The 26,054-nt window shown below is 46.1% G+C and overlaps 1 protein-coding gene and 1 pseudogene across 14 annotated transcripts in view; one reads left to right on the forward strand and one right to left on the reverse strand.

The window, feature by feature from the left end:
- Positions 1 to 26,054, forward strand: part of CD177 (CD177 molecule) — an 84,655-nt gene that overhangs the window by 6,984 nt on the left and 51,617 nt on the right. For all 14 annotated transcript variants that reach the window (XM_074386298.1, XM_074386284.1, XM_074386286.1 and 11 more), the window contains exon 2: positions 23,943 to 24,084. The gene's annotated coding sequence lies outside the window, so the exon portion shown is untranslated. The remainder of the gene's footprint in view (positions 1 to 23,942; positions 24,085 to 26,054) is intronic.
- LOC141581265 (COP9 signalosome complex subunit 8 pseudogene) lies at positions 23,753 to 24,414 on the reverse strand (annotated as a pseudogene).

Genomic DNA, 26,054 nt, shown 5'->3' on the forward strand with positions numbered 1-26,054 from the left:
AAAGTGAAGGGTGCTACCCTGTTTGAGCTTGTGTAGTAAAGTTTTGAGAACAGCATGGGAGCGTTCCACAACGCCCTGACCCTGAGGATTAAAGGGAATGCCAGTGCGATGACAAATCTGAAACTGAGAACAAAAGTTAGCAAAACCTTTGCTGGTATAGGCAGGACCGTTATCAGTCTTTAAAATCTTGGGGGGTCCTATAATAGAGAAAACTTGTAAACAGTGAGAAATAACATCCTTCACAGCTTCACCTGTATGAGCAGAGGCCACAACAAAATGAGAATAAGTGTCAATGGTAACATGCACATATTGTAATTTACCAAAGGGTGCAAAATGAGTGATATCCATTTGATAAATATGGCCTGCCTGCAAGCCTCGAGGATTAACCCCGTGATGTTGGGTAACAGGCAGGTGAGGCAAACAAGCTGTACAGGTTTTAACAATTTGTCGAGCCTGCTCTCTGGTTATCTTAAATTGCAAACGAAGGCTGCGCGCACTTTGGTGATGCAGCGCATGAGAAGCCTCGGCCTGTTGGATAGGAGATAAAACAGGGAAAACATGTTGAGTAAGTTGATCAGCAAACGAATTACCCTCAGTCAGGGGGCCAGGCAGGGTAGAGTGAGCCCTGATATGTCCTATAAAGAAAGGATGAAAACGTTTTCTCACCGCTTGCTGCAAGGGAAGGAGGAGATGAATTATTGGAGAGGAATCTGAAAAGGAAAGAGGAGCAGTTTCTAAATTTTGTATCAAATTAACCACATACTGACTGTCAGAATAGATATTTAAGGGCGTATCCCAATTTTCTAAAACATACTGGACTGCCAGTAATTCCACACGCTGTGCCGAATGTTCATTTGTCTGGAAGGAAAATGGCTGTTTGTTGACCGTTCCAGCTGCAATCCCAGAAGAGGAACCATCAGTAAAGGCTAAAGAAGCAGAAGGCAAGGGCGATTTAAGGCAGGTTTGTGGAAAGATAAGAGAGCACTGTGAATAAAATTGTAGTAGTTTATCAGCAGGATAATGACATAAAATTTGTCCTGAAAAACCTGCAAAAGCAATTTGCCAAGAGTCAGAAAACTGCCACAGCCACTGCTGTTGGGCATTAGTATATGGAACAACAATTTTCAAAGGATCAGTGCCAAACAAAGTTAAGGCACGTTGCCTGCCCTTAGCAACCAACGTAGCCACCAGGTCAAAGTAAGGGGAAAGGACTTTACCACGACTGGCTGGAAGATGGATCCATTCCAAAATCCCTTGTTGCCAAAAAACTCCAGTAGGGGTGTAAGCAGTGCGAAGAATGCAGTAACACCATGGCATATTGTCTTTAATTCTGCTCAATTTTTGTTGACGGAGGGCGTCATGAACAAGTTGCAGAGCCTGTTTAGCAGGATCCGATAACGATCTAGGAGAGGTTGGTTTGGAAGGACCCTTTAACATATCAAAGAGGGGCTTAAGTTGACCTGTTGTAAGTTTTAAACTAGGGCGAATCCAGTTAATATCACCCAAAAACTTTTGGAAATCATGTAAAGTCTTAAGATTACCTGTGGACAAAAGTGGAGTTTTAAAGGAGACCTGGTTAGACTCAATGAGTCTTCCAAGATAATGATAAGGAGTAACAGTTTGAACCTTGTCTGGGGCAATGATAAGATTAGCTCTATTAAGACAATGTTTTAGGAGTTCATATGCCTGAAATAAAAGAGACTGCGAAGGGGCAGCCAGCAACAAATCATCCATATAATGCAATAGCAGAGCATCAGGAAAGTCCTGACGTACTGGGTAAATGGCCTTGGCAACATAGGATTGACATAAAGTAGGACTATTTGCCATTCCCTGTGGGAGAACGACCCATTCATATCTATCATAAGGCCTCTCAAAATTGGTAGATGGAATGCTAAAGGCAAAACGTTTGCAATCAGCCGGAGCCAAAGGAATGGTGAAAAAGCAGTCTTTTAAATCAATAACTATAAGATGCCACTCCTGCGGCACCACAACAGGAGAGGGCAAGCCTGGTTGTAGCGGCCCCATAATTTCCATGGTTTCATTAACTTTCCTTAAGTCCTGTAATAGTCTACATTTACCAGAACGTTTTTTAATGACAAAAATAGGAGAATTCCAAGGACTGTTGGTAGGCCGAATATGACCCGCATCAAGCTGTTCCCGAACCAACTTGCGGGCGGCAGAAATCTTTGAGACAAGGACCATTGCTCTACCCAAACTGGGGAATCAGACTTCCAGCAAATAGGATCAGCCTGGGCATCGGGAGAATTAGTGGCCCTTAGGAAATATATTCTAAACCTCGTTTGTCATATTTTGGAGAAGGAGAAATAGGCTCCGGTACTCCCTGTAAATTTTTACCTAAGTCTTTTCCTTCTTGGTAATCTTGTCCTTTCATAATCTGCCAAGCAAAATTTCCAGTAGTAAGTTTTGCTTCCATCACTTCTAAAACGTCTCGACCCCACAAATTAAACAGGAGTCCTGGAAGGATATAAGGACGAAAATATCCCTCATGTCCCTAAGCATCAGTCCACTTTAATAAATTAGTAGATTGTTCAGGATTATTACTCATTCCAATTCCTTGTAAAGAAGTCATAGAAGGGGAGGAAGGCCACTGTAAAGGCCAGTGATTAGATGAAATAACAGAAATATCAACTCTAGCATCTAGCAGACCCTTAAAAGGCTTGCTAGCAATCCTTATAGTCAATTCAGGGCGAGTCAGTAATAGACTGCACCCAATAAGCATGATTTGAGGATCCAAAAGCGGAGCAACCTCGAGTCTCAGTGGAAAGGGGTTTGCCTATAGAGGTATTCACAGGTATGACAAGAAGCTGCGCTATAGGCTTATCAGGAGTTAGAGTAAATATTCCACGAGGTGCCCAAACAATAACTTTAATTTTTCTAAAAGACTAGATTTACTGAGGACTTGAACCAACAACCTTATAGTTGCAGGCCTCACACTTTAATGAGCTAACAAGTCACTTGCTTTACAGAGTTAGAAAGTTTTTCTTAAATTGTATTTTGGATGCAAATTTGGCCACCTGAGGCGGTGTAGCTTGCCTGAGACCTGAGCGGGCGGGGCTTGCAGTCGGCAGAGAAAGGAAAAAAAAAATGTCAGTTTAAAACTGAGCTAGCAGTTTCTGGGCCTTTGGCCCCGCTGCGAGGACCCCCGCCCCAATCGTGCGGAGGCAAAGCTTCTGTGGTCAAATTTTCTAAGAGAGAAACAGAAGGACAAACACATTCACAAAGCTTTCTCCAAACAGCGTCAATACGACAGTTTGAGGCAGATTATTACCTGGAAAGCGAAATTGATTAAGCTTTTCTCCATTAAGTCCCCAAGCTTTGTCATCCGAACTTCCACCTTCAGGGACCCAGGAACACAGTTCACGAACAATTTGCAAAAATTTCTGTACATGACTAAACTTTACATCACGACCTCTAGTCTTAATCATAAAATGTATAAACAACTTATATTCCTTAGACTCTAAATGCCCCATGTTTTACTCCAGCCTGAAAACTTGAAAATCAACACTTGTATATACACGATTAAGAAAACAACTCAAAAACTTAACTGCTGCAGCCTCACTCCTTAATTGATGTGCGTCACTGTAATCCCTCGTGTCCAGGCCCCGCGTCGTGGTCGCCAAATGTCGTGGACCGTCCGGACGGGTAGGCACGTCTGCCCGGGGGTCTCTCGACCTGCAAGAGGGTCCCAATACCTGGAAGAGGGAGTGCGCCTGAGAAAATAATAAAGACAGAGAGAGAGAAAGCGAGGCGTCTGGAGGGCTGATAGGCTGTGCCTAAACAGCAAATTTTATTTTTCAAAGGCCAGGAATAAATACACTTTCTTGGCTCTGGTTTACGTCATAGTAAGAGGAATGTAAATGTATGCCTCACATGGCCTATACAATTGAAAAGTCAAATACACAATCAGTGGTTGTAAAAAGTAACAGAATTTCCTGTAATCACAAAGCTTGTTTGCATCCAGACATTATTCCTCCTGGCTGCAGGTGTCTCTGGTTTTGCTTATCAGAATATCTTTTATCCGGATTGTCCTTTATCTACTCCTAACTCAACTCAATTTCCCCATTCAGGAATCTCTGAGTCAGGAATCAAAGCCATCCCTTATGGTGGCATTTGCTTTGCAAATATTGACAGTTAAACCATTATCTAAGGTGCAAGGCAGTCTGGTAAGTAAGGTTTAAGGATTATACTTAAAGTCATAAAAAGGTTAAAAGCAGGAACCGGTTGCCGGTAGGGGGTCACTCAGTCTAGCAGCAACGCATAGTTTTAGGCCCAAACGATATTGTGGTTGATATTAGAAACTGATCATTCATCTTTCAGTTCCTATATTCCGGATAGCTCGACTGCCTCCAGTAGGAAACTGTGTTTGGGATCAAACTCACCGTATAGTGAGACTCACGCCTTTTAGGGGTCTCACACGGGAGCGTTCCCCACAGATGGGGTCTTGCTCTGTCACCCAGGCTGGAGTGCAGTGGTGCGATCATGGCTCATGGTAACCTTGAACTCCTGGGCTCAAGAGATCTTCCTGTCTCAGGCTCCTGAGTAGTCCTGAGGGGACTATAGGTGTGTACCACCATGCCCACGTAATTAAAAAAAATTTTTTTGTAGAGATGAAAACTCAATGTGTTGCCCAGGCTGATCTTGAACTCCTGACCTCAAGCAGTTCTTCCTCCTTGGCCTCTGAAAGTGCTGGGCTTCCAGGCGTGAGCCACTGCACCCAGCCAACTTTTGTTGTTTTGCATCACTGAATTCTGGAGCTGTTTGTCACTGCAGCGTAACTTAGGCAATCCTGACCAATGCATTCCCTCATCTCCTTCCCTTGTTCTGCAATCGGAATCATTTGCACACTGGTGAAGTCCTCCCACTGACTATAACCCGGTCGTGACTCCCCAGTACTCTCAGAGTTAGATTCCAATGTCCCACCATGGCTTACAAGGCCACACAGGACCTGGTGACGGCTGCATGCATATCTTTAACCCCTCCCTTCCCTTTTCTTACTTTCACATTCCAGTGACAGTGAACTTTTTGGTTTACTGCAAGCATCAGACTCTTCCGCTAACTGCCAGGCCCTTGTGTGTGCTGTTCCTTCTGTCTGGAATGCTTTTCCATTGTCCTTCCCTCTCTACCTGGCTGACACCTACTCCTTCTTCAAGACTCAGCATGGATGTCCTCTCTGTCAGGTAGCTCTCCTGACACCAGTCTGGGTCACATTCCTCCTTTGGGGCTTCCCCCATTATCCTTTTGGTCACTGAGGATTGTTGCTGTCTGGGTGTATTGGTCCATTCTCACACAACTATAAAGATACTACCTGAGGCTGGGTAACTGATAAAGAAAAGAGGTCTTTATTCATTTATTTATTTTTATTTTATTGTTTAAATTTTATTTTGCTACTAGGTCAGTGCAAAAGCATATTTATTTATTTCAAGACAGGGTCTCACCCTGTCACCTAGGCTGGAGTGCAGTGTAGAGATCTCGGCTCACTATAACTTCCACCTCTGAGGTTCAAGTGATTCTCCTGCCTCAGCCTCCTGAGTAGCTGGAGTTACAGGTGTCTGCCACCATGCCTGGCTAATTTTTGCATTCTCAGTAGACATGGGGGTTCACCATGTTGACCAGGCTGGTCTTGAACTCCTGACTTCAGTTGATCCACCCACCTTGGCCTCCCGAAGTGCTGGGATTCTAGATGTGAGCCACCGTGCCAGGACAGAAAAGAGGTTTAATTGACTCACAATTCTGCTTGGCTGGGGAGGCCTCGGGAAACTTACAATCATGGCAGAAGTTCAAGGGGAAGTATTTCTTACATGGTGGCAGCAGAGAGAGTGAGTGTGTGTAAGAGAGAGAGAGAGCAGGGGAAATTGCCATAGTTAGACCACTAGATCTCATTATCACAAGAACAGCACAGGTGTGTGGGGGGGAAGCTGCCCCCCGCCCCCGTGATCCAATCACCTCCCAGCAGGTCATTCCCTCACAGGTGGGGGTTACAATCAGAGATCAGATTTGGGTGGGGACACAGAGCCAAACCATAACACTGGAGGACATGTCTGTCTCTACCCTGGACTTTGAGTCTCCCGAGGGCAGGGCTGGGGCTGTGTTCTGCTGCACACACAGCTCAGGGCTGGGCACAGAGGAGGGTTTCAATCACAGTTTATTGAATGAATAATGCGTGGCTTCAGATGTTAGGCAGATCTGTCCTGAATGGGATTTCTGAGAAGTGAGGGTCCTGTCTCTTTCTCTTCTCTGCACTTCCCTCCTGACAGGCTTTCTGGAGAACTGAGACTTCACAGCTGGCACAGTCTGTTCCTGGAGGTCAGCTCTATGCTGCAGGGAAGTGGTTGTGGTTTCTGTGGAAAGTCCCAGAGCAATTCATCTCGTCTTGGTTCCTCCAACCAATCAATCCAATCCAAATTCCTTTGCTGACTCAACGCTTTCCCATATTTTTATTTTTACTTTTGCACAAACATTTTAAATGAATAATTTAAAACATAGGGAAGTTAAAATAATTTTACAGGGAGTTGGCGAGAGAGAGCATGGGGAGAAATGCCAGATATAGATGATGGGGAGGAAGGCAGCAAATCACACTGCCACGTGTGTACCTATACAACAATCCTTCATGTTCTTTACATGTACCCCAAAACCTAAAATGCAATAAAATAAATTTAAAAAAATTTATAGTGAACATTCATACAGACCCATCACCTAGATTCTTTCTTTTTGAAACACAGTCTCATTCTGTTACCCAGGCTGGAGTACGGTGGTGCCGGGCACGGTGGCTCACTTCTGTAATCGCAGCACTTTGGGAGGCTGAGGCAGGCGAATCATGAGGTCAGGAGTTCGAGACCAGCCTGACCAACATGGTGAAGCCCCGTCTCTACTAAAAATACAAAAATTAGCCAGGCATGGTGGCACATGCCTGCAAATCCAGCTACTCAGGAGGCTGAGGTAGGAGAATCACTTGAATCCAAGGTTGTAGTGAGCCAAGATCATGCCATTGCACTCGAGCCTGAGCAACAAGAGTGAAACTCGGTCTCAAAAAAAAAAAAGAAAAAGAAAGAAAGAAAGAAAGAAAATAAGTACAGCAAGAAAATAAATACAATATTGTATAAATACAATACAAATATAACATTATTCTGGATATTTTTCTTTTTTCTTTCTTTTTCTTCCTTTCTTTTCCTTTTTTCTTGTTTAGAGACAGGATCTTACTGTGTTGCCCAGGCTGTAGCGCAGTGGTACAACTGTAGCTCACTGCAGCCTCGAACTCCCAGACTCAAGCGATCCTCCCATCTCAGCCTCAGGATTATGGAATTACAGTTGCATGCCACCATGCCAGGTTAATTTAAAAAAAAACTTTTTAGTGCAGAGAAGGCTACAGAAAAAATTAATTAATTAAAAAAATTTTTTTTGGCCAGATGGGGTGGCTCACACCTATAATCCCAGCACTTTTGGAGGCTGAGGCAGGAGGATCATGAGATCGAGAGATCAAGACCACTCTGGCCAACATAGTAAAACCCCATCTCTACTAAAAATACAAAAATTAGCCATGTGTGACCCAGCTACTCAGGAGGCTGAGACAGTAGGATTGCTTGAACCCAGGAGGTGGAGGCTGCAGTGAGCCAAGATCACTCCATAGCACTCCAGGCTGGGCGACAAAGTGAGACTCCATCTCAAAAAAAAAAAATTTTTTTTTTTTTTTTTTTTTGGTAGAGACGGATCTTATGTTGTCCGGGCTGTTCTCGAACTCCTGGCCTCAAGCAATCTTCACACCTCAGCCTCCCAAAGTGCTGGAATTGCAGGCATGAGCTGCTGTGCCCTGCCTATGCTGGACGGTTTTCGTTTGCCTCTTCAGGGCCCCTCTCCGCCTCTCCCCACCGTACTTCTGGGAGTTTGACCATACCTTGGGATCAGCATGGATCACAGTGGGCTTCCCGAACCTCTAGCTTTCTGCATCACTTCGCCCAATGGGAGACACTGGCAAGAAACTGGAGGGTGGGTGTTTATTTCCCCAGCTCCCGTCCTGATGTGAGGTTGCCTGGGGCTCCTGTATCTTTCTACCCAAAGCCACTGCTCCCTGCAGGAGTCTTCTCCACTCACATCCAGGTTCTGGCAATGACTCCCCTCAGGCCTGTAGGTGGTAAAAGCTCCCCTCAAGTGCTGCACCACCCTCTGTGCTCTCCCCACCCACTACCTCCACCCTTGTAAATAGACTTTTTTTTTTTTTTTTTTAAAGACAATAGTTTTGCTCTGTCACCCAGGCTGGAGTGCAATGGCGTGATCTCAGCTCACTGCACTCTGCCTCCCGGGTTCAAGCAGTTCTCGTGCCTTATCCTCCTGAGTAGCTGGGATTACAGGCAGGTACTACCACTCCTGACTATGTTTTTTTTTTTTTTTTTTTTTTTTGAGACAGAGTCTTGCTCTGTTGTCCAGGCTGGAGTGCAGCGGTGCAGTCTTGGCTCACTGCAAACTTTGTCTCCTGAGTTTAAGCAATCCTCTTGCCTCAGCCTCCTGAGTAACTGAGACTACAGGCATGTACCACCACACCTGGCTAACTTCTTTGTATATTTCATAGAGACAGGGTTTCATCATGTTGGCCAGGCTGGTCTCGAACTCCTGACCTCAAATGATCTGCCCACCTCAGCCTCCCAAAGTGCTGGGATTACAGGTATGAGCCACCATGCCTGGCCTAAATATATTCTTTATTTTATTTTATTTTAGATGGAGTTTTGCCCAGACTGGAGTGCAATGGCACAATTTTGGCTCACTGCAACCTCCACCTCCTGAGTTCAAGTGATTCTCCTGCCTTAGTCTCTTGAGTAGCTGGGGTTACAGGCAGGCATGTGTCACCATGCCTGGCTAATTTTTGTATTTTTAGTAGAGACAGGGTTTCACTCTGTTGGTCAGGCTGGTCTCAAACTCCTGACCTCGGGTGATCCACCCACCTTGGCCTCCCAAAGTGTTGGAATTACAGATGGGAGCCACCACGCCCAGCTGGACTCTATTAAACCCTCTCCAATTATTCAGTTTGAATTTGCTGTTTGCTTCCCGCTTGGATCCTGAGTGTTGTAGCGGCTAACAGGTACTGAGAACTCCTGTGTCTGGTTGGTGTTCCAAACACTTTGTAGGAACAGTCTGTTTAATTCACCTGACAACCCTGCGTAGATACAGAGGCCTGGAGGGTTTGTGGCACTAGCTCAACATTTCAGAATGAACAAGTGACTGACCCAGCATTTGAAACTGATGGCGGATAGGCAAGCCCCAAAGTGGGGCTTAGCCCATGAGGGTTCTTGGCTTTGCCCAGGAAAGAATTCAAGGGCAAGCCAATGGTAGAAGAAAGCAGCTTTATTGAAGAGGTGTTACATCTTGGTGACTGCTCCTGCAGAGCAGGGCTATCCCACAGGTGGTGTGCTGAGAGCAGCAGCTCAGGGCAGTTCTATGGTCATCTTTATACTCACATACTTACTTTTTTTTTTGATTGAGTACTGCAATCCCAGTACTCTGGGAAGCTAAGGCAGGCGGATCACTTGAGGTCAGAAGTTCGAGACCAGCCTGGCTAACATGGTGAAACTCTTGTCTTTACTTAAAATACAAAAATTAGCTGGTTGTGGTGGCAGGTGCCTGTAATCTCAGCTACTAAGGAGGCTGAGGTGGGAGAATTGCTTGAACCTGGGAGGCAGAGGTTGTAGTGAGCTGAGATCCCGCTGCTGCACTCCTACCTGGGCAACAGAGTGATACTCCATCTCAAAAACAAAAACAAAACCCCCAAACCCCATAAAAACAAACAAAAAACAGTGGCATCTTGGTGGGGCACAGTGGCTCATGCCTGTAATCCCAGCACTTGGAGAGGCTAAGGTGGGAGGATCACTTGAGTACATGGGTTTGCCCAGGCTGGGCAACACAGCGACACCCCATCTCTGCTAAAAATACAAAAATCAGCTGAGTGGTGCGCACCTGTGGTCTCAGCTGCTGGGGAGGCTGCGGTGGGAAGATCACTTGACCCCAGCATGACAAGGCTGCAGAGAGCTGAGATTGCGTCACTGCACTCCAGGCTGGGTGACAAAGCGATACCCTGCTTCAAAACAAACACAAAAACAGTGGCACCTTAACTGTTAATTGTACGAGCGACTGGGAGCTCCCGCAGGGTTTTCACCCTGGAAGTCAGACTGGTTTTTCCATGCGCCCTCTGGCGGCTTGGAACAGCATTGTCGGCTAAGCACCAGCCTCCAGCGCTGTGCTACGGCTGCTGGGCGCAGGCACGTGCACCGACGTTCAGCTCAATCTGCAGCGCAGACAGTAACAAAGCTCTGTCTGGCAGGACATCGTCTCAGGGGCTGTGACGGGGAAGACCAGGAGCAGGGTCTTCAATAACGAGCACGTGCAGAGGCCTGAGCGAACATGCCGTGTGTCAGGACTGGGTGCAGCTTGCTGGGGAGGAGTAGGAAGGAGAGGTTGGGGAATCAGGTCAGGCCTATTTAGCAAAGAACCTTGCTTGGCATTGGGACATTGTCCTGTCAGCCAGTTTGGAGACTGTGAACCAGCAAGTTTCAAAGACAAAACTGGAGGGTCAAGCATTAAGGATGTCAACTTTTTCTTTTGTTAGTAGGGACTTAAAAAACAACTATTCTTTTCTTCTTCATTCTAAAAGATTTTTTTTTTTTTTTTTTTTTTTTTTTTTTTTTTTTTTTTTTTTTTCACTCTCGCTGCCCAGGCTGGAGTGCATTGGCGCCATCTTGGCTCACTGCAACCTCTGCCTCCCGGGTTCGAGCAATTCTCCTGCCTCAGCCTCCCAAGTAGCTGGGATTACAGGCATGCGCCATCACGCCCAGGTAATTTTTGTATTATTAGTAGAGACAGGGTTTCTCCATGTTGGTCAGACTGGTCTCAAACGCCCGACCTCAGGTGATCCGCCTGCCTCAGCCTCCCAAAGTGCTGGGATTACAGGCGTGAGCCACCACACCCAGCCCGAAAGCCTTGAATGAATACCTACTGTGTGTTAGGGGATGTTCTGGGCAGGATCTGAGTCTGCGTTGCTGACTGTCTTACCTTCAGAGTCCAGAGTCATGGAAAGCCTCCAGAAGAAGGGATGAGTGAGAGGAAAGATCATTGCTAAAGCAAGGTCAGGGCAGGGATGAGCTGCTGGGGGAGAGTTCGAGGTGGGTGAGATTGTGGATGAATTTGGAGACAGAAAAAAATAAAGGTGAAAGTGTTCAGTCCAGCCATGTGTGGTGGCTCACGTCTGTAATCCCAGCACTTTGGAAGGCTGAGGCAGGCAGATCATGAGGTCAGGATTTCGAGACCAGCCTGGCCAAACATGGTGAAAACCTGTCTCTACTAAAAATACAAAAATTAGCCAGGTGCAGTGATAGGCGCCTGTAATTCCAGCTAGTTGGGAGGCTGAGGCAGGAGAATTGCTTGAACCCAGGAGGTGAAGGTTGCAGTAGCTGAGATCATCCCATTGCATTCCAGCCTGGGTGAAAAAAGAGCAAGATTCTGTCTTGGAAAAAAAAAAAAAGAAAAAAGAAAGTGTTCAGTCCTTGAACTGTCAAAAGACGAAATCACAACCAATTTTCGTACAGATTTCCTCCTGCCTCAGCCTCCCAAGCAGCTGGGATTACAAGCAAGCACATTCATGCCCGGCTAATTTTTATATTTTTAGTAGAGATGGGGTTTTACCATGTTGGCCAGGCTGGTCTCAAACTCCTGACCTCAAGTGATCCACCTGTCTCGGCCTTCTGAATTGCTGGGATTACAGGTGTGAGCCACTGAGCCCAGCCTGCTTAAAGATCTTAACTGGTTTTTATTTGTGATGTTAAAATTGGGCAACACCAATTTTATAAAAGATAGAATGAATGTTCTGATGAGTCAAGCAGAGGAGGTTGGTTTTATAGGCAGAGAAGTAAAAGTGGAGTGGCCATTTCAAAATTACTTTCCTTGTAAAGGTTAAAGAACAGGGGATTTCCTTGCCACACAGGCTAAAACTGGCTGGCTTGGAGACTTGGCTATTATCTTTCACTCTCCTGATTTCTTGGAAGGTCAGATAAACAACTCAGTTTTGGCTTGGTGATGTGGAAGTTAGCACGAGTGACTCCATTGTGGTTTACAGAGCAATTTAGTAATATTAACCCCACTGATGTGTATTGCCCCAAACCTCATCTTGAATTATAATCCCCACGTGTGGCTGGAGGGACCTGGTGGAGGTGATTAGATCATGGGGGTGGCTTCCCCCATGTGGTTCTTGTGATTGTGAGGGCGTTCTCACGAGATCTGATGGTTTGTAAGTGGCTGTTTCTGCGGCACTGTCTCTCTCACCACCTTGTGAAGTAGGTGCTTGCTTCCCTTTCAGTCTTCTGCGGTGGTTGTAAGCTTGAGTTTCCTGAGGCTTCCCTAGCAATGTGGAACTGTGAGTCAATTAAACTTCTTTTGTTTATAAATTACCTGTAAATTACCCAGTCTCAGGTAGTATGCTTTTTTTTGAGATGGAGTTTTGTTCTTGTTGCCCAGGCTGGAGTGCAGAGGCACAATCTTGGCTCACTGCAACCTTTGCCTCCCTGGTTCAAGCGAGTCTCCTGCCTCAGCCTTCTGAGTAGCTGAGATTACAGGTGTCTGCCACCACGCCTGGCTACTTTTTTGTATTTTTAGTAGAAATGGGGTTTCATCATGTTGGCCAGGCTGGTCTTGAACTCCTGACCTCAAGTGATCCGCTTGCCTTGGCCTCCCAAAGTGCTGGGATTACAGGTGTGAGCCACCGTGCCCTGTCAGGTATTATCTTCATAGCAGTGTGAGAACAGACTAATACACCCATTAAGCCCTTCCTCACTTCCTTCAACACTAATCATGACCGCCGACTTGATTTTTGTGAACATTTATCTGCTAACATAGATTTAACCCTATCTTTTTTCTTTGTTTTTGTGAGACAAGATCTCACTCTCACTCAGCTGCAGTGGTGTGATCGCAGCTCGTGGCAGCCTTGATCTCTCAGGCTTAATCGATCTTCCTGACTCAGCTTCCCAAGTAGCTGGGACCACAGGTGTGTGCCACCATGGCTGGCTAATTTTTAGATTTTTTCTAGAGACAGGAGTCTCACTATATTGCCCAGGCTGGTCTTAAACTCCCAGGCTCAAATGATCCTCCCTCCTTGGCCTCCCAATTAACTTTACCTTGTTTATTATCTTTTAAAATCATTATAATTATTTTCTTTATTTTATTATTATATTTCAGTCCATGGATATACCACAGTCCGTTTATCCATTCATCTGTGATGGGTATTTGGAATGGGTTGTGTGTGTGTGTGTGTTTTTATTTTTTGTTTTTATTTATTTATTTTTTGAGACCAAATTTTCTGTCACCCAGGCTAGAGTGCAGTGGCACGATCTTGACTCACTGCAACCTCTGCCTACTGGGTTCAAACAATTCTCCTGCCTCAGCCTCCCTGAGTAGCTGGGATTACAGGCATGTGCCACCACACCTGGGTATTTTTGTTGTATTTTTAGTAGAGATGGGGTTTCACCATATTGGCCAGGCTGGTCTCAAACTCTTGACCTTGTGATAAGCCTGCCTTGGCCTCCCAAAGTGCTTACAGGGATTACAGGTGTGAGCCACCACACCTGGCCCTTTTCTTTTCTTTTTTTTTTTTTGAGACGGAATTTCGCTCTTGTTACCCAGGCTGGAGTGCAATGGCGCGATCTCGGCTCACCGCAACCTCCGCCTCCTGGGTTCAGGCAATTCTCCTGCCTCAGCCTCCTGAGTAGCTGGGATCACAGGCACTCGCCACCATGCCCAGCTGATTTTTTGTATTTTTAGTAGAGACGGGGTTTCACCATGTTGACCAGGATGGTCTTAATCTCTTGACCTCGTGATCCACCCGCCTCGGCCTCCCAAAGTGCTGGGATTACAGGCTTGAGCCACTGCCCCCGGCCTCATTTTCTTTTTTTGAGATGGAGTTTCACTCTTGTTGCCCAGGCTGGAGTGCAATGGCGCAATCTTGGCTCACTGCAACCTCAACACCCAGGTTCAAGCAATTCTGCCTCAGCTTCCCAGGTAGCTGGGACTACAGGTGCCCTCCACCATGCCCGGCTAATTTTTGTATTTTTAGTAAAGATAGGGTTTCACCATGTTGGCCAGGCTGGTCTCCAACTCCTGACCTCAGGTGATCCGCCCCCGCCTCGGCCCCAAAAAGTGCTGGAATTACAGGCATATTATTTATGTGATTTTAAAAGGCCACGTGTGGTGGCTCATGCCTGTAATCCAAGCACTTTGGGAGGCCAAGGAGAGCAGATTGCTTGAGGTTAGGAGTTCTAGACCAGACTGGCCAACATGGTGAAACACCATCTCTACTAAAAATACAAAAAAGGCCGGTCGCGGTGGCTCACACCTGTAATCCCAGCACTTTGGGAGGCCGAGGCGGGCGGACTACCTGAGGTCAGGAGTTTGAGACCAGCCTGGCCAACATGGTGAACCCCCATCTCTGCTAATATATATATATACACAAAAATTAGACGGACATGATGGCTTGTGCCTGTAATCCCCAGCTACTTGGGAGGCTGAGGTAAAAGAATTGCTTAAATAGGAACCCAGGAGGTAGAAGTTGCAGTGAGCTGAGATCTCGCCACTGTACTCCAGCCTGGGCTGCAGAGCAAGACTCCTTTAAAAAAAAAAAAAAAAAAATTAGCTGGGCATGGTGGTGCATGCCTGTAGTCCCTGCTACTTGGGAGGCTGAGGCAGGAGAATTGATTAAACCCAGGAGGTGGAGATTTCAGTAAGCCGATTCGCACCACTGCACTAAGGCCTGGGCAATGGTGTGAGACTCTGTCTCAAAATAACAATACAGAGACTCAATCCTGATGTAGAAATTCAAATGTACAGTCAACCATGAAAGTTGCCCTTGTCAAGATTCCCTGGGGTGTCCTCTTCCATTCTATGGGGATTTTTCTTCTTAGGACCCTGGAATGGGGAGACACTGCATTTTGTAGGTAAAAATTCCAAGAGTAAAGTGAAAGCTAGCATTTACTGAGCAGTCCCCATGACCCTGGCACACATGAACTATGTGAAAGTTAACAGAACCAAAATGAAGTCACTAATGTTAAAAAAAGAAAAAAACCTGGGTGCAGTGGCTCATGCCTATAAATCCCAGCACTTTGGGAGGCCGAGGGGGGCGGATTACCTGAGGTCAGGAGTTTGAGACCAGCCTGGCCAACATGGTGAAACCCTATCTTTACTAAAAATACAAAAATTAGCCGGGCGTGGTAGAGGGCACCTGTAGTCCCAGCTACCTGGGAGGCTGAGGCAGGAGAATTGCTTGAACCTGGGAGGGAGAGGTTGCAGTGAGCTGAGATCTTGCCATTGCACTCCAGCCTGGGAAATAAGACTTAAAAAAAAAAAAAAAAAAAAGGCAAGAAAAAAAGCTCTAAGGGAGAGAAAGCCGTGGAGAGAGGGTTCTCATTCTTGTATGCCTGATCACAAAAGCTATCACACACACACACAAAAACTAAAAAATGCAACATCACACGAAGACCATTGCAATCTTACCCAGAAAAATATTTCTGCAAGGACATTTGCTCAGCAACTCCCTGTCCAACCTCAGGCTGGTATCTTTGTTACTCATTTTTCTAGCCAAGGATAATTATTTCAAAACCATTATGTAATTCTCCTAATTTTTTTCTTTAAAAACCTTTGTCATCTCTTACTTCCCTGAATATGTGTAACACTTGTATTCCCATTGCAATTCTGTGTTCTTGAATAAACTTTTTTTTTTTCGGTACAGTTTTGCTCTTTCATCCAGGCTGGAGTTAAGTGGCATGATCTCCACTCACTGCAACCTCCACCCCCCAGGGTTCAAGCTATTCTCCTGCCTCACCTTCCTGAGCAGCTGGGATTATAGGCGCCCAGGCCCAGTGAATTTTTGTATTGTTAGTAGAGATGGGATATGCCATGTTGGTCAGGCTAGTCTTGAACTCCTGACCTCAAGTGATCCACCCACCTCAGCCCCACAAGGTGCTAGGATTATAGACATGAGCCACCTTGCCCAACTAATTTTTGTTTCTTTTAGAGGGCCTTTCTGTGTTATCTAGGTTGACAACTAATCACAAAATCCACACTCCAAGCTGGGAGTGGCCTGTGCCTGTGGTCTCAGCTACTTGGGAGGCTAAGGCTGCAGTGAGCCATGACTGCACCACTGTACTCCAGCCTGGACAATAGAGCGAGACCATGGCAAAAAAAAAAAAAAAAAAAAAGGAAAATGAAAAAGGCAAGGTGTGGTGGCTCACACCTATGATCCCAGCACTTTGGGAGGATGAGGTGAGTGTGTGAATCACTTGTGCTCAGGAGTTCGAGACCAGCCTGGGCAACATGGCAAAACCCTATTCTTTACTAAAAATAGAAAAAATTAGCTAGGCGTGATAGTGCACACCTGTAATCCCAGCTACTCAGGAGGCTGAGGCAGGCGAATCACCTGAACCCAGGAGGTGGAGGTTGCAGTGAGCCAAGATTGAGCCAATGCACTCCAGCCTGGGTGACAGAGCGAGACTTTGTCTCAAAACAAAAACATTGGAAATCCAGCCTTCTTTCTATTGCTCACACACACCAGTCTCATGCCCACTTGTACACCTTGGCACCGCTGTTCCCTCTGCTGGGAAAGCCTTCCTCCCGGGTCTCTGTGTGGCTTCTTCTCCCTCTTCATTCACACGTTGCTGGGATATCACCACGTCTTGGTGGGCTTCCATGACCACCTTATCTTTTTTTCTTTTTTTTTTTTGAGGTGGAGTTTCACTCTTATCATCCAGTCCAGAATGCAATGTGGTGATCTTGGCTCATTGCAACCTCCGCCTCCCCAGGAGCTGGGATTACAGGCATGCGCCACCACACCCAGCTAATTGTGTGTTTTTAGTAGAGATGGGGTTTCTCCATGTTGGTCAGGCTAGTCTCAAACTCCTGACCTCAGGTGATCCACCCGCCTTGGTCTCCCAAAGTTTTGGGATTACTGGCTTGAGCCACCACTCCCGGCCATGACCACCTTATCTAACGCAGTATCTCTTCTCTATCACAGCTTCTATCCTTCAGTCACCTTTTACTTTTCTTTGGAGCACTTACTTCTCTCTACCTGACTTTATGTTGTAGACCTGTTTGCTTTTTGTACATGTGGAACTTTATCTTGATACTGTTTTGATTTTTTATAGATAGGGTTTTGCTCTGCTGCCTAGGATGGAATACAGTGGTGTGATCATAGCTCACTTCAGCCTCAAACTCCTGGGCTTAGGTGAGGCACCCACCTTGGCCTCCCAAAGTACTGGAACCATAGGCATGAGCTACCAAGCCTGGCTAATTTTTAATTTTTTTTTTTTTTTAGAGGTGGGGTCTTGCTATGTTGCCCAGGCTGGCCTTAAACTCTTAGGCTCAATCAGTCCTCCTATCTTGGCCTACCAAAGTGCTGGGATTACAGGTGTGAGCCACCATACCCAGTCTGTCTTGGTCACTATTGTCTCTTTCTCACACAGAGCAAGAGGAACCCCATAAACATTTGGCTCCTGAATGATGGAACTGCCCAGCTGGGTTAGACCTGCTGTTATTCCGTTTTATAGAGGAGAGATCTAAGGCACAGGGAGGTTAAGTCACTCAGCTGACAGATGATGGAGATGGGTTTCAAATCCAAGCAGGATAGCTTCAGGATTTGACTGAGCAGCTACAGGTTTCTTGTATTGGTTAGTTACAATAATGCTGTGTAACAAACAACCCCAAAACTCAGTAGCATGTTTTTTCAGCCTATGAGTTTGTGGGTGGGCCATTTAGGCTGGGCTTGGCTGGATGGTTCTTCTAGGCTTTTTTTTTTTTTTTTTTTTTTTGAGACACTCACTTTGTTGCCCAGGCTGTAGTGTAGTGCTGTGATTTTGGCTTACTGCAACCTCTGCCTCCTGGGTTCAAGTGATTCTTCTGCCTGAGCCTCCCAAGTAGCTGAGATTACAGGTGCATGACACCACGCCTGGCTAATTTTTGTATTTTTAGTAGAGAGAGCGTTTTTCGCCATGTTGGTCAGGCTGGTCTCGAACTCCTGACCTCATGATCTGTCTGCCTTGGCCTCCCAAAGGCATGAGCCACTGCACATGGCCTGTTCTAAAGCTTTTTAATAAGCTTCCAACCCTGCTCTGAAACTTGCCTTGGTCTGTTTTTCTGCCGAATGCCCTTCAGTCGAATTCTTTCTTCTGAGGAGGCAAGAATTGAGGTTGCTGCAGACCTGTACGAATTTACCACATATAACTCGGATACCTTCCACCGGTAATATATTTGATGCCACATGACTCAGAAGGATGTCTATGCCTCACCTTCTTCCCCTGGAGGCATCCAACCCCCCTGTGTGGTTTTTTTCTCCTCTTTTTATTTCCTGCTTACTAACCAACCCTCAGAACAATTCCACTTGGTCATAAGTGACTCTGCTCCCCCTGGCTGAGTTCTTAGCTCACCCTCATGGGTGGCTCACGGGGCATGGGAGGGGCATGGGAAGGACCTTAGGGTCTGTACTGAGCAGGTTGGAGGCCCGAATTGGCCCTCCTTGGCAAGAGGCTTGCAAGAGAGGTGAGACTAAGGTCTGAAAACCGTACAATGTCTGGGGTTTCCTCTGCTTTTCTTGTCTTCAATTAAAATCAGTTCTTTTCCAAAATCCTGCACTGTTCACACTCCCGTTTTCTCTGTGTGTGCTCTGAAATGGCTCTGTGTACCCCTGACTGTCCACCTTGGGGTCAAGTCTGCCTCTTTGCTTACACTTTGCTTGCAAAACAAAAACAAGAGAAAGAATAAAGGAAGGGAGGAGGCCGGGCGCGGTGGCTCATGCCTGTAATCCCAGCACTTTGGGAGGCCGAGGTGGGTGGATCATGAGGTCAAGAGATCGAGACCATCCTGGTCAACATGGTGAAACCCCGTCTCTACTAAAAATAAAAAAAACCAGCTGGGCATGGTGGCGCGTGCCTGTAATCCCAGCTACTCAGGAGGCTGAGGCAGGAGAATTGCCTGAACCCAGGAGGCGGAGGTCGCGGTGAGCCGAGATCACGCCATTGCACTCCAGCCTGGGTAACAAGAGCGAAACTCCGTCTCAAAAAAAAAAAAAAAAAAAAAGGGAAGGGAGGAAGAGGGAGGGAGGGAGAGAAAGAAAGGAAGAAGAAAAGAAAAGAAGGCATTTTGGTATGTGGGGGTCAAATACTGATGGTCATGGTGGTTTTGCTTCAAGATGGCGTCACTCTGGCCTGCGACAGGCTGCTTTCCCATACATGGCCAAGCCCAGAGTCGTCTCATCATCCCCGTGTTCTTGGGCTCTGCTTCCAGGTAGGAGAGTCAGAGGCCGTTTAGAGAAGGACCTCAAGGAGCTCCCTTGTATGGCTTCTTTTTTTTTTTTTTTTGACGGAGTTTCCCTCTTGTTACTCAGGCTGGAGTGCAGTGGCGTGATCTCGGCTCACTGCAACTTCCGCCTCCCGGGTTTGTATGGCTTCTTTAAAAGACACTCCTAGGTTCAGGATGCACAGGGTGGTGGCAGTGGCAGTGGCAGGGGCAGGGGCGGGGCGGGGCGGGCGTCGGGAGAAAAAGGGGGAACGGAAATGAAGTAGGAGAGAGTTGAGGAGCAAAGCAGCTGTGTCTGCATTTGTCATCTGGGTGTGGTTGTCTAGAGGAAGCTGGAAGGAGGCTTTGAAGGCATTCGCATTTGCTGATTGATGGAGAGCGGATGTTTTGACGTTGTTTGCTGTTAGTCGTTGCATTATTTGCTCCTAGTCACTGCATTATGTTTTGTTTTTTGTATATGTATCTATATGTGTATGTATCTTTTCATTATATATCTGGTTTTTAAAATTTTAATCTTAATCTTAAAATAAGATTTGCCTTTAACTCAGTTAAGCATTGGTTTGTTAAAAAAAAAAAAAAAAGGTGCAGATGATGAGGGTTTCAGGTATCCCAAGACCTCAGCTCATTTCAAAATCCTTTCTCATCATTCTCATGTCGATTGCATGCCTCATAGACCTGGATTCCATCCTGGTTCCATGTACCTGATCTGCGGAAGTCACTTAATTGTCACAACGGCTCTGTGAAGCCGGACTGTGATTATCGCCATTGTATGAGCCAGGGAAATTTAGTGGTTTGCACAAGTCAGTTTCCCAGGACTTTGGCTGCTTGTAAGAATAATCAGCCGGGCGCTGTGGCTCAAGCCTGTAATCCCAGCACTTTGGGAGGCCGAGGCGGGTGGATCACGAGGTCGAGAGATCGAGACCATCCTGGTCAACATGGTGAAACCCCGTCTCTACTAAAAATACAAAAAATTAGCTGGGCATGGTGGCACATGCCTGTAATCCCAGCTACTCAGGAGGCTGAGGCAGGAGAATTGCCTGAACCCAGGAGGCGGAGGTTGCAGTGAGCCAAGATCGTGCCATTGCACTCCAGCCTGGGTAACAAGAGCGAAACTCCGTCTTAAAAAAAAAAAAAAAAAAAAAAAAAGAATAATCAGACCCAGATGATTCCAGAATTTCCCTGAGTAGAATGGGCTGGCTGGGCTGTCACCGGCAGATTTGAGACAGCTGTCTTGGGATGGGGACCTGAGCCAGGGATCCCGGCAGAGTCTCCTCCCTCCAGGGTCACAGGATGTACGGCAGAGGGCCGGGCTCCTGTGCAGTTGTCATTCTTGCTGTAACTGTGGGTGTGGGTTTTTCCTGGTTCCTGGTCTCCTGGAGTAACCTCCCTCTCCTCAGGGCTCTCAGGCTTGGAGTGCCTCCTATCTGTAACAGCAACGATGCTTTTACAGTTGGTGAATCCCAATACATAGACAGATGGATATATAACTCAAGCTGTCTGACAAGTGTCTTTCAAGCTTCCCTCTGAGTCATCAGTAAGGACCTTTTGGTTCCCCCTTCCCCCCCCCCTCCATAGAGGCGACATTTGAGAGATGTATTGTCCCTGATGATGGATTTGGAATGTTGATTCCAAATTAATTCCTAATGCCTTAGGTTTTGCTTAGCAGTGCTCAATTTTTCTGGTCCTTGGTCTCGAAACTACCTTTACAAAATTACAACTGAGACAGTGAAAGAGATCTGACTGAATTGTTCATTCCTGGGTATATGCTGAACTAACTTTGGGAGAAAGTTAGTTTATAGCTTGTGGTTTAAACAGAGATGGTAACAGCCTTTTCCAAAGCAGACCTCCTTCTTGTCTGGGGACTAGACCAACAGTAGCCACAAGATTAGAAATTAGGGTTTAGGAGTCATGCAGCTGGAGGCTACAAGAGTCTGGCCCTCCCTAAACAGCTCCTGAGATCAGTGCTGGAGATATTTTGCAGACCCTGCACTTGATGGATCAGCTGGCACCACCCAGATTAATAAACTGGCTCATCTGATCTTGTGCCTGTGGCTCTGCCAGGAACTGATGACTGGGCTGGCTATGTGTGAATTACTCTTTCTCTATTGCAATTCCCCTGTCTTGATGAACTGGCTCTGTCTAGGCAGCGGGCAAGGTGAACTCTGTGGGCAGTTACAGTCTCTGAGCAGTGGGAGGCAGCAGGTATTTCTTGGCTACTGAGAAATATTACTCCAGTCCAGAGCAGAGCAAAGACCCTGGATAAGATAAAGTGTCAGGCTTTTGCAACCTTTTTTTTTTTTTTTTAAGAGATGGGGCCTCGCTATGTTGTCCAGACTGGTCTCAAACTCCTGGGCTCAGGTGATCCTCCGACTTTTGCCTCCCTAAGTGCTAGGGTTAACGGTGTGAGCAAAGGCGCCTGGAGGGCTTTTGCAATATTGAGTTACTTTTGTTTTCCCCATGCCCACTGCTGCATGCCTCCCCAGCACTAACCACTGGATCGGGAACATATGTCCTCCCAGCCAGTGTGGAGCTGGAAAGGACATGATCAGCCCCCAGCCCTGTGCTGTGCCCAATGCTGGCCAACTTAAGCCCACCAGCTTCCTGGGAGGGCCACCCTTCAGTAGGAACAGGCTCCAGGATTGGAAAGCGCTTCCAGAAAGAGCGTTGGGGCACCTTGCCTCTTGAAGCTTGCATCCTGAGGGTCACATCTTTCCCAGCCCAGAGGGGAGCTCTCTCACGCTATACCCCATGTCTGGTTTTATTATTATTATTATTATTCGTTAAAAAAAATAGAAGGCCAGACATGGTGGCTCATGCCTGTGATCCCAGCACTTTGGGAGGCCAAGGGGGGGGGGCAGATCACCTGAGGTCAGGAGTTTGAGACCATCCTGACCAACATGGTGAAACCCTATCTCTACTAAAAATACAAAATTAGCCAAGTGTGGCGGCACATGCCTGTAGTCCCAACTACTTGGGAGGCTGATGCAGGAGAATCGCTTGAACCCAAGAGGCGGAGGTTGTGGTGAGCCAAGATCGTGCCACTGCACCCCAGCCTGGGCAACAAGAGCAAAACTCCATTTCAAAAAAAAAAAAAAAAAAAAAAGGTAGACACAGAGGTCTCACTATGTTAACTAGGCTGGTCTCAAACTCCTGGCCTCAAGCCGTCCTCCCATCTCAGCCTTTCTAAGTGCTGTGATTACAGGCGTGAGCGACTGCACCCAGCTCCATGCCTACTTTTCCGCAGTGATGATCCCCCACCCTTGGAGTGGAGCCAGACTGCTTGGGTGCAAACACTCTCTGCACCAGTAAACAGGCCTTGGTGTATCCTGCAAACTTTCTGTGCCTCAGTTTCCCCATCTTTAAAATAAAGGTTAGGAAAGCATTGACTTCATAGTGTTATTGTGAGGATGAGATGAGCTGACACATGTAAACACTCAGTAAATACTGGCTATCACTATGTTTTTTTTTTTTTTTCAGTTAAATATTTATTGAACAAATGCAGAATAAATGAACTAAGGGCTGTTATAACCTGAAGTTACAACAAACAACTTCAAATATTCAGAGGGCTGTCACACAGAATAAAAGACTCACTCAGCATTTCTCCAAAGGGCAGAACTTGAGCCAAGGGATAAATAGAAGCAATCAATGGGCTGCAGGATAGTTGTACAAAGTGTCTCATGCATCTTCATAGCTTCTTTCCCCGTAGAATGCATTCCGCACTTCAGTTTGCCCTTGTAAAAGGAGACAGCACAACTTAATACTTCTCATGAATGCCTTAGATAGGTTGCGTTTTCATGGCAAGCCCTCCCCTGCCAGCAATGGATACACTTACATTATTGGAAGAAATCTAAAGTTAACAAATTGGTTTCGTATGGAAATGGTCTATTTGTTCCTCAGCTATGTTTCTGTATTTTACATTCGTGGTTCTCAGGACGTGGGGGGTGAAAAGAAAGTATAATCTCCAAAGAGGGTGAATCGTAATCCCCAGCAATTCAAATGCTGTGCCTGGGGACAGTCTTTCTTCAAATCCAAATGAATTATTGCAACTGTCAACCAATGGTACAGATAAGAGCGTGGCATGTGCTGGGGCAGAGAAAAGACAATTGACAAACACTATTCTACATGAAACAGGAAATCTTATTTTATGAGTCACTAGAAAACAAACTAACTGTAATACCGACAGGCTCCATCCAGATTATTAAATATTACAAACTGAGAACTGTTTCAGCAACTGTTCTGTATAATGTTTAGGGACAAAATGTATATAGTATATTTTATATTATATATGTATTTTATCACATACTCAGTAAGGAAGGCTGAGGTGCTTAATCCACCCAATAAGTTGAAAATAAAAACTTTACATTTCTATATGTGTCAGTATACAGGATTCTGAAGATGAATCTTGAACTCAGAGTGATGATTTTCAAAGAAAGCCACATAATCCATCAGTCTGGCTAACTGCTGTTCATTGCGTATTGGGGGAACTGGAGCAGGCTCTGATAAGGGAATAAACTTGTTAAAGGAAACATCAGGGGCCCCTGCAACTGGCTTTCTGGGCAGAACCATTCTTGTGGTGGAATCAGCTGGCCATCCTTGTTCTAATATACCTTTCACAGCCTCTTCTACAGGGAGTCCCACAAAGGCTGCAAAATCATCAGCAATTATTGAAGTCTACACTTGAGAGACCAGGGCAAAGGCGCGCCTCCTCGTTGTATCTCTAAGTGCTTCCATAATTGGCTGGACCGTCTCAGACCACTGGTGAGTGTTGATGGTTGTGTAGATCCCAGGGAAATCTCTCTGCCAGATTCTTTGTCCTACTGACCAAATTCCCCCAAGTTCAGAATTTGCAGATTTTATAGCAGGTGGTATTCTTTTTCAAAGGTATCTTGCATTATTCATGTCATTATGGAGCAAATAAAAAGCTAGAAGCTGACCATAAACTGGGGGTGTAGCAATTCCTCCAGGGGCCTCGAGCTCCTGGTTCTCGCACTGATCCAGCAACTTTTTGAGACTGAAGGCACTCTCCGCCATCACCGCCACTGACATCATCTTCCCGGCTGGTCTTGCCGCCATCTTCCGGACAGCCAGATCCCAGACTGTCCATTTTGTTTTTGTTTTTGTTTTTGTTTTTTTTTGAGATGGAGTCTCTCTCTGTTGCCTAGGCTGGAGTGCAGTGCTGTGACCTTGGCTCACTGCAACCTCCACTTTCTAGATTCAACGATTCTCTTGCCTCAGCCTCCTGAGTAGCTGGGATGACAGGCATGTGCCACCATGCCAGCTACTTTTTTGTATTTTTAGTAGAGATGGGGTTTCACCATGTTGGCCAGGCTGGTCTTGAACTCCTGACCTCAAGTGATACCTGCTCCAGCCTTCCAAAGTGTTGGGATTACAGGCGTGAGCCACCACACCCAGCCAACTGTTACCATTGTTTACAAAAGAGGTCATCTTAATCCAAGCACACTGCTGCTCACTCCTCCCCACAGTGAGCACTGAAACTCAGGGTCTGAGGTGGCTGCGTATGAAACGAAATGATGAACTCATCAGTCCGAGTTTGATCAGAGAAGAACCAATATGAGATATGAATATGCATCAGTTAACTAATGTTGCACAACAAATCACCCCAAAACTTAGTGGCTTGAAGCAATCTTTATTGATTATTGACTTTTTAATAGTTATTTATTATTTAAGTGTTAAATAACCATTGATTGATTGAGACAGGGTTGAACTTTATTGCTCAGGCTGGAGTGCACTGGTACGATCTTACCTCACTGCGGTGTTTAAGTGCTGGGCTCAAGTGAACCTCCTGCCTTAGCCTCCTAAGTAGCTGGGACTACAGGCATGCACCACCATGCCTGGCTAATTTTAAAAATTATTTTTATCTTATTTAAAAGAAATAGAATGGGGTCTCACTGTGTTGCCCAGGCTGGTCTCAAACTTCTAGGCTCAAGCAGTCCTCCTGCCTTGGCCTCCCAAAGTGTTGGGATTACAGGTGTGAGCCACCATGCCTGGTTAATTTTTAAATTTTTTCTAGAGTTGGGGGGTCTCACTATATTGCCCTGGTTGGTCTTGAAATCCTGGGCTCAAGCAATCCTCCTGCCTCAGCCTCCCAAAGTGCTGGCATTACAGGCATGAGCCACCATGCCCAGCCCTAATAAGCATTTATTGATTTATTTATTGATGTCAAGGAGTGGGGGTTACATAGTTTCAGTAAGAGTTCTGGTTGAAGGCAGCCTAATCCTCTTTACTTTGGGTTAATAGCAGAAACGTAAATAACAAGGGAATGTACAGAGTTTATCAAAATAGCTTGTTTACTCCTGTGGTCCTAAAAGTAATCGTTCACAGCCAGGATGGCTCCCTCTGGAGTCGGCAATGTTACTTACCTTCTGGTGGTGTTTACTCCCAACCTTTGTCATTCAATCTGTACTAAATAAACGCGATCTTGCTGGCTGATCACAATGCAGACTGAGGCAGCAGAGCCTCCTCATCGGACTGACAGGCAAAAGATTAATGTCAGTGTACATTATTTATCCCTCATGCAAGCCTGTGTCTTCGGGTCAGATGCTAGCAGGTGGTAACCCCGACATGACAGGCTCCTTCACGTGACTGTCAAACTGCCTGCTGTTGGTAGAAGGCTTCAGTTCCTCAGCCCCATTGGCCTTTCTGAAGGCTGCCTGAATATCCTGCTGACACATGAGCTGGCTTCCCCTGCAGCAATCAATGCAGGAGAC

This window comes from Saimiri boliviensis, chromosome 14 (assembly GCF_048565385.1).
Source record: "Saimiri boliviensis isolate mSaiBol1 chromosome 14, mSaiBol1.pri, whole genome shotgun sequence".
Taxonomy (NCBI): Eukaryota; Metazoa; Chordata; class Mammalia; order Primates; family Cebidae; genus Saimiri; species Saimiri boliviensis.